Genomic DNA, 12,329 nt, shown 5'->3' with positions numbered 1-12,329 from the left:
CTTCTTTAATCTTAAGATATAGTTTCATCCATGGGTCTTCAATATTCCCCGAGCTCCCAGGAGGGAGAGAATCTGGAGAAGTTTCAGTAGTTGAAGGTGATATTGGATCAACCAACCAACTCCAAAATTTTGAAACATTCATCCTTATACTTCTGCTTCTCTAGAACCACTCCCGGTACCAACTTAGTTTGGGTTCTCTAGAGTCACAGAACATATGGATAGTCTTTATATAGTTAGGGAATTTGTCAATGACTTACAGTCTATAGTCCAACTCCCCAACAATGATCAGCAGCAGCTGTGGATGGAAGTCCAAGGATCTAGCAGTTTCTCAGTCCCACGAGGCAAGCAGGTAAGGAAGAGTGAGAGAGAATCTTCTTTCTTCCAATGTCCTTACATATCTCCAGCAGAGGGTGTAGTCCAGATTAAAGGCTGTAGGTCTCCAACAGAGGGTATGGCCCAGATTATTTGCTTGTGGGTCTCCATCAGAGGGTGTGGCCCAGATTAAAGGCATGTGCATCCATACCTTTAATCCCAAATGATCTTGAACTCGGAGATCTCCTTGTCTTAGCCGCTATGCTTCAAGTTCTCCATGCCAAGATCCAGGTCAGAAACTTATATCTCTGAGCCTCCAAATTAGGTTCATAGGTGAGCCTTCCAATTCTAGTCTGTAGTTCATTCCAGATATAGTCAAGTTGACAACCAGGAATAGCCACTAAAATATCCAAGATTATTTTATAGTTTCTTATTCAACTGTACTGTAATCTAGTTAAAGGGTGGCATTGAGAGATAGAACTACGTATCAATTTACATGTATAGAAAATTTTTCATATCATCTCTAGTGTCTTACATCTATGAATTCTTAAATTATATTTATCTCTAAAGATCCCTCATTAATTATGATTATTTCAAGACATTTATTTAGAAATTTAGTATGTCTCATAGTAAAAACTTTATTGCAATTGAAATTTTAAGTTTCAAATATCTCCCTTAATGATTATTATGCCTTGTTTTAGAATACCAGCAAGAAGTTATGAGCTTTTTCTGGTAATGTGTTTTGCTACTGATGAGATCAACAAGAATCCTTATCTTTTACCCAATATGTCTTTGATGTTCTCCATCATTGTTGGTTTGTGCCAAGATACATTGGGAGTTCTGGATATATTATATTCACAACAAAACAATAGCATGGATTTTATTAATTATATCTGTTTAAAATATGAAATTTGTGATGTAGACATTAGAGGACCATCTTGGAAAACGCCCTTAAAACTTGCCGTTCATTCTAGGACACCAAAGGTAAGAATGTATGACACTGAATAAATCAACAACAATAAATTCCATTTAAATGTGCCAACAATAAAAATTTTAAAGCATGAATTTATGAGTGTTCTGCTACAAATACACACAGACAGACACAGACAGACACAATATATATCACTGTATAAACATATCACAATATAGATAGATAGATAGATAGATAGTTATAAAGGAATTAAACAATCAGGTCATAAATGTACAGGACAAACAGTTGAAACTGTGTTCTAGAAAATTCAGACTTGTTAGGAACAGACTAGAATATAAATGGAATAATACATGCTATTTAGAATAAAATCATACTCTACTTGAGAGGAGTTTGGAAAGGTGTGCAACATTATTTGTATATAATTCCAAAGATTCTAATAATCATATTCCACATGCAGATATTTCATCTACTCTTTTACATCCTTTAGGTTTTCTTTGGACCATTTAATCCTAACTTAAGTGACCATGACCAGTTTCCTTATGTCCACCACGTAGCCTCCAAGGACACACATTTGTCCCTTGGCATGGTCACCTTGATGCTTCATTTTAGATGGACTTGGATAGGACTGGTCATCTCAGATGATGACCAGGGCATTCAGTTTCTCTCAGATTTAAGAGAAGAAATGCAAAGTCATGAAATCTGTTTAGCTTTTGTAAATGTGATTCCAGAAACCTTGCAGACATACCTGACAGAGTCTTTGATATATGATAAGCAAATTATGGCATCTTCAGCAAAGGTTGTTATCATTTATGGTGAAATGAACTCCACTTTAGAAGTCAGCTTTGGACGATGGGAATATTTAGGTGCTCAGAGAATCTGGATCACAACTTCACAATGCGATGTTATCACAAATAAAAAGGAATTCAGTCTTGATTTCTTCCATGGGACTGTCACTTTGGCACATCAAGGTAGTGAGATGACTAAATTTAGGAATTTTATGCAAACTGTGGATACTAACAAATACCCAATATACATTTCTGAGTCTATACTGTGTTGGAATTATTTCAATTGTTCAATCTCTAAAAACAGAAATAATATGGAACATTTCAAATTCAACAACACATTGGAATGGATAGCACTGCACAAATATGACATGGCCCTGAGTGAAGAAGGTTACAATTTATATAATGCTGTTTACACTGTGGCCCACACCTACCATGAACTAATTCTTCAACAAGTACAACACAAATACTATACAAATACAGATACCAGCAGAATACAAAGGAATATTTACTGACTGTCAGCAGGTTAAGTTTCTTATATTTCATTATGCGTAGCTATGTCAATATGATCTTTAAAATGGACCCAGAGAAACACATGTACATTTGTTAGAGATTATTCTCTCAGTAGAAATATTTCTACACTACAAAACTCCCTAATTAATCTTTTACATGGATGAACATCATGCACAAGGAAAACATTTAATAGGAAACAATCTTATTTTAAGATATCAGAGAGTTCTGTGAAAACACATCTCAACATTTCATCAAATTTTTTCAAAAGTCAAAATAATACCCAAGGGTTATATAATAAAGACTTATGTGATGACTAGAGTGGAATATTTTTCTAAAGAGTGATTTCTCAAGAATCAGTACATGTGCTGTAACTAATAGTTACTCATTTAAATTAACAATGATTTACAAAGCCACAAATGATTAAGACTGTACACATTATTAAGTTTATTTTTATCTCATATTTGTTTATTGACTATACATGAAAGGTAAACAGACATTCTTTATTTTCACACATATTCAGAATTCCTGTTCATTTGCTCATTCATGGCTACATTTTTAAAAATGTATTTTTGACTAACATGGACACACACATGCACTCATACACATTCACTCACACCATGTTACTTGTTATATGGTAATCATTTTTCTAGACCATTTAAACATGGATTATTAATATGAAGTATATGAATTTTCAGATATAAATGAGTTATATTTTACTACACGGGATCACTTCAATGCAGCTGTTTTTGTGAAAGTCATTAAGAAATTGGGGGAAATTCTCAATTTGGCTCTCCCTTTATTGATATGCATATGTAAACATCTAATGAAGGATTTCATTTAGGTGTCTTCCTTGCTGAAGACCAGGGTATTTGTTAACCCTGTTGGAGAATTGGTTAACATGAACCATAGGGAATATCAGTGTACAGAATATGACATTTTCATCATTTGGAATTTTCCACAAGGCTTTGGATTAAAAGTGAAAATAGGAAGCTATTATCCTTGCATCCCACACATGCAACAACTTCATATATCTAAAGATGTGGAGTGGGCCACAGGAGAAACTTTGGTTGGTATTCTACAATTTTTAGCTTTTTTCAAGATATTTAATTTTTAAATATGAGGCACTCAAGTAATATCTCTGTGGTTAAGACCAATTGCTACTCTTGCAAAAGAACATTCTCAGTTATAAGCATCAGAATGTGATTACTCCTAACTTCATGTAAATCTGGTGTTAGGGATCAAAGGCCTCTGGATTCCATGTTTGTACCCAAATGCCAATTTACCCCTTGCCCGTCCACTGTCACTGCCCGGAGCACAGAGAGGGTTTGCACTCCATCCCCCTGCAAACTTTCCTGAGCGGTTAGCCCGTGTCTTGCCAGGCCTCTCCAAACTCACAGACTTCATCTGCGGAGACGACAAGAGGACAGCGTGGAGTTACTCCAGTGCTCAAAAAAAAAAAAAACCAAAAAAAAAAAAAAAAAAAAAAAAAAAAAAAAACCAAACAAACAACAACAAAAAAAAAAAACCCGCAGCATGGAGCACTATCTTCATCTGAATGCGCAAGTGAATGCGGTTCCATTCCACAATGCTCTGAGCCCGGGAAGCTCAGCAATCGCAGCAGTCGCTAAATGCGCGCACTCACCTCCTTCTCGCCTCTGCCAGACCTCTGACCAATGCGCACATTCAAACTCCCAGCCCACGTTCATTCACAAAAATTAAAGACAGGAAATGACAACAGTCCAGGAGGCTGGATGCAGGGCGGGCGCTGTGGTGATGTCAGGGGTGGTGCCAGCAGTTGCTGGGTGACGGACAGGGACGCCAACATGGCGCCTGCCAGGGGCTGAGGTTCACAATCACGGGGTGGTGGCGGGGCTCGGTGGACATCAGGGGGCATGGCCAGAGGTTGCTGGGTGACAGTCAGGGAATCCAACATGGCTGAAAAAAGCACATGAAACAAAATAAAAGAGCAAAAGGGAATGAGGGGATGAAAATATGTGTGGCCATTATGGACGAAGTATGGAGGTTCTTCATAACCTCAAAAACTAGGACTGTCCTATCCAGCTACATCAATCCTATGTATATACCCAAAAGAATCCAAAAACAGCATTACCACAAAAGGTACCTGCGCGCACAATACTTACTGCAATTCTATTCACTATTAAAGATGCAAGTCAGCTTAAATGTCCATCAATAGATGAAGACAAATAAAATGTAATTATGTTTACAAAATGGAATTTTATTCAGCTATAAAGGATACAGTGGCTTAAAGGGCAAAGTACTTGTCATACAAGACCAACAGCAAATTTAATAAGCAGAATCAACATGAAAGTGAAAGAAGAAAATCAACTTGACAAACTTGTTCTCTGACTTCTACAGGCACTCTGTAGTACAACTGTGCAAACACTTACTCATAAAATATCACAGTTTCAAAAAAGTAATAATTTAACATTTTAAAAAAGGAGTGAAATATGTAACTTGCAAGATAATAAGGAAATAGAACCCATCATATGTTGAGTGAAATAAGCTAAACTAAGATAAATATTTAATGTTTTGTCTTATAAATCTCTCAAGACTTTATTATGCATGTATATGTGCACATAAGTATATTTGCATGTGTTTGTATATCATGAATATAGAAGGAATACTATTTGAGAAGTGGAAGGAAACAAGCAGTAGGGGAGAGGAAAGAGAACAATAGAAGTGGTCATAGTGCAAGTGCGAAAACCAAAACAACTTAACAATGAACAAAGCCATAAAAAAAAGCACACATTAAGATTGTTTTCATGGGACTGGAGAGATGGCTCAGCAGTTAAGAGCATTGACTGCTCTTCTGAAGGTCCTGAGTTCAAATTCCAGCAACCACAAGGTGGTTCCCAACCATCTGTAATGAAATCTGATGCCCTCTCTTCTAGTGTGTATGAAGACAGCTATAGTGTACTTAGATATAATAAATAAATCTTTTTTTTTAAAAAAAGATTGCTTTTATGTTAGCTCAGTGGGCTCATGCTAACATACATAAAGGCAAAACACACATACACATAAATTTAAGCCAAAAAAAAAAAAAAAAACCCCTCAGCTGGGAGGTAGTGATGCAAACCTCTATTTGCAGTACTTGGGAGGCAAAAACAGGCCTATATCTTGAGTTCCAGGCCAGCCTGGTCTACAGAGGGAGTACCAGGACAACCAGGGCTACACAGAGAAATGAACACTGTCTTGGGGGTAGGGGAAAGGAGATTGTTTCTATGCAAGAGAAAAGTGAAGGTGAAGATGATTTACACGTTTTCTGAAAACAAGTGGTAATTTGCCCCACAGATTTATAGACACAATCAATATGGACACTGCTGAGCACTGCATGAAGAACAGTTGTTCAGTATCTTCATAGTTCTAAAAGACAAAAGATAAGTTGCAAAGCAAGCCATGAATTATTTGAGAAGATTAAAAATTATACCTGGAGGCTAAGAGGATGGTTCCACACTTGACTTATAAGCACCAGAACCTAAGTTTGATCCCAGAACCCACAAAGAATTACCAGGGTTACAAAACGGCACATAGTTAGTTGTAATCCCAGTCTTGAAGAGGCCGAATCCCTGTGGCTCTCTGATCACCTATCTCAAAGGAAATAGAAAGTGTCCTGAAGACAACAAGTAAGGTTGTTCTCTGGCCTTCACATGCACACATATGCACTGGTATGTTATGTGTACATACACATATACACTTTTTTTAAAATAAAAAAAAATATTTTTTGAGACAGGGTCTCTGGCTGGCCTTGAACTCAAGAGATCCACCAGCCTCTGCCTCTGAAATGTTGGGATTAAAAGGATATACCATCATCCCCAGCCTTAAGATATTTTTAAAATAATCCATAAGGGGGACTGGACAGATGGCACATTGGTCCTTCCTGCTCTTGCATAGTATACAGCACACACATGGAAGCTCACAATCACTTGTAACTCCAATTCAAGGGAACCCAATGCTCTTTTCTGGCTTTCTTAAGACACTAGGCCTACACATGGTACGTATGTATACATATATACACACATACATGCAGGCAAACCCTCATTGTTAACAAATAATTCTTAATATATAATTAACTTTTAGAAACCTACAGGTAAACACTGTAGCACAGAAAGACCTATAATTCCAGCAACTAGCAAGCCTGATGGAGAATACCTAGGCTTCAAATCCAATCTGGGCTACAGAGTGAATTCAAAGCCAGTTTTGGCGTTAGAAAAGAGGAGGAAGGAAGGAAGGAAGGAAGGAAGGAAGGAAGGAAGGAAGGAAGGAAGGAATGAAGGAAGGAAGGAAGGAAGGAAGGAAGGAAGGAAGGAAAGAAGGAAAGAAGGAAGGAAGGAAGGAAAAGAAAAGAGAGAGAAAGAAAGAAAGAAAGAAAGAAAGAAAGAAAGAAAGAAAGAAAGAAAGGAAGGAAGGAAGGAAGGAAGGAAGGAAGGAAGGAAGGAAGGAAGGAAGGAAGGAAGGAAGGAAGAAAGAAAGGAAGAAAGGGGAAAGACAGAATGCCCCTCTAGCTCTTGCAAACTTGCCTAGCATGTTTAAGGACATAAGTTCAACCCCTGGTACCACAAAGCAAACAAATCTACAAGAATATTTAAAAGTCAGTGATAAAGCAGTTTACACAGTTAGCACAACTGTAATAGACTTCCCAGCTAACTATAGAAAACAATTATTAAACATGAAAATATTTAAAAAATAAATTTGGGGAATCTGGAGAGATGGTTCAGCAGTTAAGAGCACTGACTGCTCTTCCAGAGGTCCTGAGTTCAATTCCCAGCAACCACAGGGTGGCTTACAATTATGTGTAATGGGATCTGATACCCTCTTCTGGTGTGTCTGAAGACAGCTACAATGTGCTCATATATTAATTAATTAGCTAATTAATTAATACATCTATCTTTTTTTAAAAAAGGTGAATTTGAAGTAGTGAGATGGCTCAGTAGACTGCCACCAAGTCTGAAGATCTGAATTCAAGCCCTGAAACCATTACATGGTAGAAGGAAGAGTACCAATTTCCACAAGTTGTCCTCTAACCTCCACATGAGCACATTAAACACACAATAAAAACATTGGGGTGGTTTAAACTAAAATGTCCCCAACAGGCTCATGTATTTGAATACTTGGTTACCAGCTGTTGTTGCCATTTTGAAGATGTTATGAAAACTTTATGAGGTTTGACTTTGCTAAAAGAAGTCTATCACTAAGAGATAATTCCTATTTTGGCCATGTGCTGCTATGTTCCACAGCCCCACACCCTTGACATTATATTCTTCTGGAACCACAGTCAAAATAAATTCTTCTCTAAGTTGCATTTGGCCAAGGTATTTTATCACAGCGAAAGAAAACTAATACATGGATAAATATAACAAAAAAATTTAAATGAATTTACAATCCCAACAAAAAATTTACAAAGTCTTCTAGTGGAAACACATGTGGAAATAAACATAGTCTAAGAATTTGAATAGGCCACCATAAACCAAGTTAGAGTAAGAAAGGAAAAAACTTGCACAACTTTTTTAAAAAGTAAAGGACTTTCTGTGCCTCTATTCTCTTATGGGGTGTAACCAAATTTCTTTGACAAACCAAACCCGTCCTCTAAGATTTTACTCTATCTCAATCCTATTCGTCCTCTACTGATCTGGACTCCTGACATTCTCACGTTGCCTCACAGTTTCTTCCATCATTAAACCCTTCCAAATTGGAGGGCAACTCTTCAAGACATGGAATGAGACAAAAGAAAGTGAAACCATAGGATTTAAGACAGGACATTTATAGAGAAGTTAAACATTGTATGCAGCAAGGACACTCCTTAAATTGTGGGAGTAAACTACTCAAAACACCTTCAAGAAGTCCTTGAAACTCATTAGATCCACTAGGCTCCTCTTTTCCCAAGCATATGTATAAGGTAAAGACTGCTGAGAGTTACTCTCACACATTCTGAGTTACCTAGAAGAGGCAGACACCAGCTAAAATGAATGCCCCCAGGGGGAGGGGGACGACAACTAGAAAGGACACCCCCAAATTGCTGAACTGCTATCAGGTTATACAATGAAGCCCAGGTTTACAATTTTCATGAGCTGTCACCCGTCTGGTTGGCTTTACTGATAAAGTGTCTTCTGAGTCATTTCTGCTTTATCACTGACTTTTAATTTAAATATTCTTGTAGGTTTGTTTGCTTTGTGGTCATTTTTGAGCCCCCCATAAATTTTTTTTTTTAAAGCTAGGGTGGTAGTTCATGCCTGTAATCTCAGCACTCAGGAGGCTAAGACAGAAAGATCTCCAAGCCAAAGCTGAGAGCTACAAATTAAGTTTTGGGCCAGCCTAAGCAAAGACTTTCTTTATATTTATGTGAATATATCTATGTGAGTTCCTCCTGTAGCTTCTATGGCACTTCTCCCTATGTAAAATGTTCTTTTTTTTTAAGATTTATTTATTTATTATATGTAAGTACACTGTAGCTGTCTTCAGAAGACACTCCAGAAGAGGGCATTGAATCCCATTACAGATGGTTGTGAACCACCATGTGGGTGCTGGTATTTGAACTCAGGGCCTCTGGAACAGCAGTCAGTGTTCTTAACCACTGAGCCATCTCACCAGTCCCAGAAAGGTTCATTTTAATCTCATTGATAAAGACATTGAAAACAGAAATAACTTCACATGGATACAAACATTAAATTCCCCTAACCTGCAAGCCATTCTTTATAGAGTGAGGAAATCAAAGCCTCCATTAGAATAATGGTGGTTACTCTGGCTGTCCTGCTAAGAAACAAAGCTAGAGTATTACAATGCTGAGCAAACTTAGAAACACATTTTATAAATTAATTTTTAAATAAAAGTAAATAAATACATATTTTTAAGTAAACAAGTAAATTATAGGATACTCTTTCAACATATTTGGGTATCTATTAAAAGTACTTTAATACCTTGTGTGTATTGTTTAAAAGCCTTCCCTGAATTGAATGATTCAGTAAGCATGATAATGGTAAGTGTGCAGTGACCTAACAAATATTAACTAACAAAAGATACAACAATGTCTAAGATCCAGTTCTAAATTCATTGTCCTGTTCCCTGCCCATAAGGGGTGCAGGTGAAAAAAACAGAAGCAAAGGAAGCCGACCTGTAAAACCTTTCTAAAGCAATCAAAACTTTTAAAGCCTATCTTCTTGACTTAGAAATGGCTATTCCTAGAAGAGAAATAACTGGAACATAAAAATATTTTTGCTGGAAAAATTCAATAATAATTCAAGTAATTTTAATTACAACTTTAAAAACTCAAAATGAAAGAAATATTATAGTACCAGGATATGAAAAAAATTACATACCTATTTAGTATACTTTGAAAGAGTAGATGCTGACATGAGAAAATTTAGTTGTTTGAAGAATGAAATATGGCAAATATATCATCTATCTCTTTAAAAAACAGAAAGTGGGGTTGCAGAGATGGCTCAGTTGTCAAGATCACTTGTTGCTCTTGCAGATAACCTGGGTTCAGTTCCCAGCATTGGCATAGTGGCTAACAAGCATCTGTAACTTCAACTCCAGGTCATCTGACAGCCTCTTCTGACTTACTTGAACTCCAGGCACACAGGTGTACAGACATACATTCAGGCAAAGCATTCATGTATGTAAAATAACAAATCTTCAAAACATTTTAATAGCAAAACAAAAACTAAATTCTTCAAGTGTATACATATAAAAAAAAACCCTTTTGACCTAATATTCTAGTCTATTATTCAAGAGTTCCAAAGTGCCAATATGAACCTAAGCCAATAAAAATTCTTACATTTTTTTCAAAAACTACATAGTTTGCCCATGGTTCTGAAGGATGGAGACAGATGGAAGAACATGAACTGGTCAGCAAAGTGTAGGGAGCAAAATACTCGCAGAGGGGCTGAGGCGAAGGAGGAAGGCTAAATCTTCTGGGCAGAACCCCAGAGAGGCGCCAAGTCAGTGACCGATGAACGAGGAAGGTCAGTAGTGAGAAGTGGGACTGAAAACATCTGTCATAGCAAGAAGTCAAGAGAGAATGTCTAAAGTTGATAAACCAAAAACACAGACACTATAGACATATCATTTAGAAGCATGGAGTTAAATCCCCAGGAAATCTGAACCAAAAATATTTTATGAAAGCAGTTGTCCCTAGGGAGCAGCAACAACTCTTTAGTAGCAGTTTATTAGTAGAATTTTAGGTATTTAATTTTTAAGCTTTTATTATTTGTAATTTACATTTTATTCATTTTGTCTGAATATACAACCATAATTTTACTTATTAAGTCAGGGCTATAACTTATTTGACACTGTTAGTCACCGACAAGATGTGGAATCAAACAAATCTACCATAATTTGACCAGAATTCCTTTCTCCTAACAGAAACAAAAAATAGTATTGTTAGTAAATGTATCGTTTCAGTTATAAAACATTTGCTTATATGTGTATACTAAAATGCTAGCCAAAATGCCTTCCTGTTATTTTGTTTTGTTTATTTTATGAGACAGGGTGTCTGTGTGTATCTCTGGCTGTTCTAGAACTTGTTCTACAGACCAAGCTGACCTCAAACCCAGAGATCTGCCTATCTCTGCTTTCCCGAATGCTGGGAAGACTTCCACTTCCACCTAGCCTACCTTACTGTTTCTATGATCAATTTAGCAGCCAGAGAATCCCCTATAAACCTAAATCGTGTTGCTGTTCATATGGAAGCCTAATCTCACTTGGTGAGGGCCTTAAAAAGTCCTTCAGAATTTACCAGTATCTCACTCCCACCTTCTGTCTCTGGGTTCAGCTACTCTATCATTTTCCTGCAACATTCTCATCTATATCCCCGTTGCAGATGCTGCACTTGTGGTACCCTTCACACATTCACATTCACTCCCTCACCAAGCATTCTTAAATGTCACCCTAACTTTAATTATGACTCCCATGTTCTTAGGAAATGTAAACTTTTCCTTTCCACTTAGTATTCTACTACATTTTATTAATTGTGTTTAACTCCTTTACTTCACCTAGAATGCTAGTTCTGAAGGAACATGAATTTTTGTTTACTAAAGCCCCAGGATCTATTATCTATGGCAATAAGTGTTTGACAGGCTAATGGTTGGTTAAAAACAAAACAAACAAACAGACAAACAAAAAAAAAAAAACCCCAGAAACATCACAAGAAGCAGTCACAATATTGATAATTAAGTAAAATAGTTTAGAATCCTTAAGAAATTCTGAGACGTATATTTGCACCTCAGGGGGAAGAAGACAGACAGAGAAAATTAACACAAACTTGCTCATGAGAGGACCTGCTCCATTAACAAGTGAAATGGCCTTTTTTATTCAAAGTCAGAGTAATAATCTCACACATTAACAACAACTAGTCACAGTCCCATTGTCCACTACAGCCTTCAAGTCTGAATAAAGATCAGGAGCACATTGTTCACCATCTTCAGTTTCCCACCCAGAACAAACACAAAGAACAAATTGGTACTCTGGAGAAATTCTTACAAAAGAACTTTTCATTGTGGTACACATGAGTGATAGAGAATACATCAGTCATAACGTCAAAGAATTTCATCTATTCCGCATGGTAACTTACTCAATAAAAAATAACCTTTATAGACTTTTAATGACTATAAGTAAAAAGTAATTAATCATAAGTAAAAAGTAATTAGTCATCCTTTATTGATACACAGAAACATACACAACAAACAGAATTCTACTATGTGCAAGCAGTTTATACATCTTCAGAAAGAATTATGATTGAGCTTTTACCAAATCTCAAGTCATTAACAAAACACAAA

The 12,329-nt window shown here is 36.6% G+C and overlaps 1 protein-coding gene across 1 annotated transcript in view; it reads right to left on the bottom strand.

Moving 5' to 3' along the window:
* The window catches only part of LOC127666578 (PRAME family member 12-like), a 55,268-nt gene that overhangs the window by 9,595 nt on the left and 33,344 nt on the right, over positions 1 to 12,329 (bottom strand). Inside the window, exon 2 of the mRNA XM_052159482.1 lies at positions 4,181 to 4,473. The gene's annotated coding sequence lies outside the window, so the exon portion shown is untranslated. The remainder of the gene's footprint in view (positions 1 to 4,180; positions 4,474 to 12,329) is intronic.

This window comes from Apodemus sylvaticus, chromosome 16, assembly GCF_947179515.1.
Source record: "Apodemus sylvaticus chromosome 16, mApoSyl1.1, whole genome shotgun sequence".
In the NCBI taxonomy this organism is placed as follows: Eukaryota; Metazoa; Chordata; class Mammalia; order Rodentia; family Muridae; genus Apodemus; species Apodemus sylvaticus.
This window is presented reverse-complemented; position numbering and strand designations above follow the sequence as displayed.